We start from the raw sequence: 5000 nt of genomic DNA, 5'->3' as shown, positions 1-5000 counted from the left end.
CACGTGGATCATGGTCAAAGGATGCGTGACTGTTGGGCTCTCCTGGCCATACCTTTTTTTTGTTGTTGTTTGTTCTTTCGTTACTGATTTTGTATTCATATTCTGATTGTTTTTGTTGCCGTTGGTGTTATTTGATTATTTTCAATATTGTTGTTATTGTTATTATTATTAATATTATTAATATTATTATTATTATTATTATTGTTATTATTATTTTTACCATTATCATTACCATTATTACTTTTGTTGTTGCTATTGTTCTATCATTTTTATAATAAATATTATCAATACCATTATTCTTCTTATCATCAGTACTAATACCATCACCACCACCGCCACAATCACCACAAATCATCACCATCATCTACAATTTATTCCTAACTTTTATTTCCAATACTTATTGGTTTCAACTTCCCGTAAGCATATCATGTTAGTCCATTTTCTTCCAAAGTATCTTGTCAATTTTTTCCCGCCAATTTTACTGCCGTGAAATGACACCACATGCCAATCAAGGTCGGCGAATGCAAAATAGATGGAGTATAATAGATTGATATACAGAATAGATGGATGATAATAGATTGATATACAGAGTAGATGGATGAGGTACGTTTGGTGAATCTATGTATATGAGTGGATGGTAAGTTGATGTAGTGTTGATGAATGCAATATGCATGAATGCGACGTAGGTGCAATAAGGTAGACGAATTTTGAGTAGGCGAATGGTAGATGAATGATAAGGCTGATAAATTAGGTAGGTAGGTACACATAAATAAGTAAAATATAGATGGATGTAACTTGCTTGAATGAAATGCAGGTGAATGTAAGATAGACAAATATAGACTAATTAAACGGTAGATGAATAATAAATATGTGAATAAGAGATAAACGAGAGTAGATGAATACTACATTCATATATAACAGAGGAACACAAACAGATGAATATTAAATCGAATAACCCATCTCCAGTGTAAAGTAAGTGAATGAATATAAAAATAAATAAAGTATATGATACACAACACAGAAGCAAGATAGTTGAATGTACATATCACAGAACACTGATTTCATGGTCTATGATGTAAGACCAAAAGTTAGAAGCTCACTTTTGGCAGAACAAATGGCATCTGACGTCATTCACTAGCAAAGAACCCCCTAAAAAAGGCTGAATTTCAAAACAAAGGCTTAATTAACCATAATTGATTGTAATTGTTCTGAATATATTAGCACAAATAAGGTATTGTTTTGAAATGTCAATTGTTGCTTTTACATGTCGTCAAAATGAATAAATAAATGCATTGATGAATAAAAGGACACGACGAAACTGAGTTTGTGATTTATTGAAAGTGTATTGATAAATTTCTCAAGTGCACAGTTCCACACATAGCAACATCAATGCATAGGATATGACCACCCACCAAAACACATAATACACGATTTTGTTTGTGTGTGTGTGTGTGTGTGTGTGTGCGTGTTTGTGTGTGTGTGTGTGTGTGTGTGTGTGTGTGCGTGTTTGTGTGTGTGTGTGTGTCTGTCTGTGTGTATGTGTATGTATCTGTGTCTATTTATATGTGTATTTGTGTGTATACGTGCGTGTGTGTATATGTGTGTGCGTGTGCATATATATATATATATATATATATATATATATATATATATATATATATATACATACATTATATATATATATATATATATATATATATATATATATATATATATATGCATGTATGTAAAAGGTATACGATTATAAGAATGTTGATCATATTTCGCCATAATCTAAGATAAACATCAAAATAATCTAAGTGGAATATAGAAAATGTATCGTGACCGGAAGCAGACAGATGATGAAAAAAAAAGATTTTTTTTCCTTGTGGTCAAACAAAGGATTGTATTTACATTGTAGTAGTGGGTAACAATGCCATAAAAATGTACTGTTGCTGCTAAGGATTATAATAACAGTGATAATAACACGATGATTGTTCAGTAGTGTTAAGAACAGTTTTTAGGAGAATAATGAAAATGAAAAGGATAATTATGATCGGAATAAAATGAAAATGATAGTATTAGCAGTAATAATGACAATGACAGTAGCAATGAATCCAACCATAATGATAATGACAATGATAATGATAAAATGACATAAAACAAAATGTTGATGGTGAGGATAGAAACAATGCCGAAAAATAATTTCAGAAATTCTTTGCCAAACACACAGTTTTCAAAACAAGATACAAATGACTTATAACCTAACGATTTATAACAGCTTTTACGGAACAATCAGAAAATCAATAATCAAATATTAATGATGTATTAAGGTTTAATTCAACGATAGAAAAAAAAAGATAATCAAAGTGTGCAAAAAAAAAAAAAAAAAGAAAAAAAAAAATTACACAGCCTTTAAGACGATATAGTTTACAACCTTCCAACCACCGCGCCCTTTCTAATAGTTCAAGTCCTTTTAAAAGTCTTAAAAAACTTTATAATGTTGAATATATTGATATTATCATATACATGCTGTTCCATATATTCACATGCAAGAAATGATAATCCTTACAATATTTCTCCTTAGTAAATCCTTTTATATCACAAGAGTAAGCTGTTTTTTTTTTCAATGAAACCGAATACCAAATAATACTAAATAATTGAATTGTCAGACGAGGAATTTTTATATTCAAGATTGACCAATCAATTGCAAAAATATCTTGAGCTCTGCGTCCATTAAGGTGTGACCTAGTTACTCCTACAAGTGCATAAGGAGAGGTTATAGTAGAACATAAAATTTCCTGAAATATAGCTGTGCAAAGTATTACACTATCATGCCTAATTGGACACACACACACACACACACACACGCACACACACACACACACACACACACACACACACACACAAACACACACACACACACAAACACACATACAACCAAGTTATTTTATTTGTACTGCAACAAACATTGATAACTGTGTCTTACATTTCACGGATCATTACGCTTCAATGCACACAGGAAATGATACCTGTTGCTAGTCATTGGGTTGGATTTGCAGCGTGTAAAACTTGATTGCTAGACTCTCCCCTTATCACGTTCTAGAATTTATTAATTCAACTATTGATCTATTGTTATTTTTACTTATTTATTCCTTTGTATTTTATCATTATCAGTATTATTTATTTATTTATTTTTTTTTTATTTTTTTTTTATTTTTATTTTTTTTTTTTTTGAGGAGGGAGGGTAAAATTATTTTATGTTAAACGTATTTTTCAAAAAGTTAATTGACGACAAATGTGAGTGAATATGTCATGAAAGTTCAGAAAGATTTATACTCGGATATTAATTTAAAGCTTTCCATTTCATCTCAATCCTTAAAAAAGAAAAAAAAAAAATGTATATATATACATACATCTGATGAATTTTGCATTGCATTCCCACGAAACAACAACAAAGGTTAAATCCAAAGTCAAAACGCACGAACAAGGAGAGGACAAGAGAAGACCCATTCGACAAACGTTAAGTCGAGTAGACGATACATTTCAACCTGGAATTTGAGCCCTATTAACAAGTAGAACTTCAGGAACTACACAATTTTCGCGAGTGATGCGAAGTTAAAGGATGTTTGGCTATTTCCTCCGTTGGTGCGTCACGCCATCTCCATCTTGTGAGAAATTACCAAGGAGTGTGGTTTCGCACTCTCTTACTCTTCAGCCATATGGGGTGTTTCGCATGTGGGGGGGCATTTCTCCCAAGGATGCAAGTATATTAACAAATAGTGATTTGTAATTTATGTGTGTCACAAACACACACACACACATATATATATAGATAGATATATATACATACATACGAATATCTATTTAAATATATATAGATAGATATATACGATTACACACACACTCACATATGTATGTATATATATATATATATATATATATATATATATATATATATATATATATATATGTGTGTGTGTGTGTGTGTGTGTGTGTGTGTGTGTGTATATTTATACACACACATATGTACTTATATGTATATGTATAACTAAATACAGTAGTGACGTATTGTCAGACAAAGCTTCCGTCATCAAGAATATTTACCTAATTATATACCTTTTGAGTCACTAGAACTTGTAAAAACCATAAAAAATATATCTTGCTTGCCAGTAATGATGCATATTTTTTCCTCGGTAGATACACATCACCGAATTTAGTGTCTTTGTTTTTTGTTTTTGTTGCTTCTTTTTAGTTATTTGATCTTCATGACAATCAACATAGATATTCGTCATGTAAAAAAGGTGGAAAAAATGTAAATTTTGTCAGAAAGCGTTGACAGTATCATTTTTTTTTTTTTTTATATAATTATAGTAATTTTAGTTATGATAATGATAATACTAATGATGATAATAGAAATGATAATAGTTATAAAGATAATGATGAAAACTAATTATTATAAGGATGATTATGATTATAATGATTTAAAAATTGGCAGTTATAATAACAACAGCAATGGTAATGATAATGATAATAACATTGCTGTTAATAATGATAATGTTGATGATGATACTACTGATAACTATAATGATATTGATGATAATAATAGTGATGAGAAATAATAGTAATAATAATGAGGATGAGGATGATAATAATAATAATAATGATAATCATAATGATGGTAATAATGATAATTATAATGATAATAATGATAATCATCATGATGATAATAATGGTAATCATAATGATGATAACAATAATGAAAATGATGATGATATTGATAATACTGAATATAACAACAATAAAAGAAATGACAATGATGATAACAATGATAATGATGATATGCATAATGATGACAAAGATCATGATAATCATAATGATAATAAATAAATAAAAAATAGTGATGATACAAAGAGAAATAACAATGATAATGATAACAATATTAACAATAATAATATGAACGACAAACTATTTTACTACAATTTAATACTCAAATAGAGAGAGAATCTTAACACATATTG

Source organism: Penaeus japonicus, unplaced genomic scaffold (assembly GCF_977035675.1).
Source record: "Penaeus japonicus unplaced genomic scaffold, GWHDUDI00000001_assembly GWHDUDI00000034, whole genome shotgun sequence".
NCBI lineage: Eukaryota > Metazoa > Arthropoda > Malacostraca > Decapoda > Penaeidae > Penaeus > Penaeus japonicus.
The sequence above is the reverse complement of the archived record's forward strand: the minus strand, read 5'-3'. Positions refer to the sequence as shown.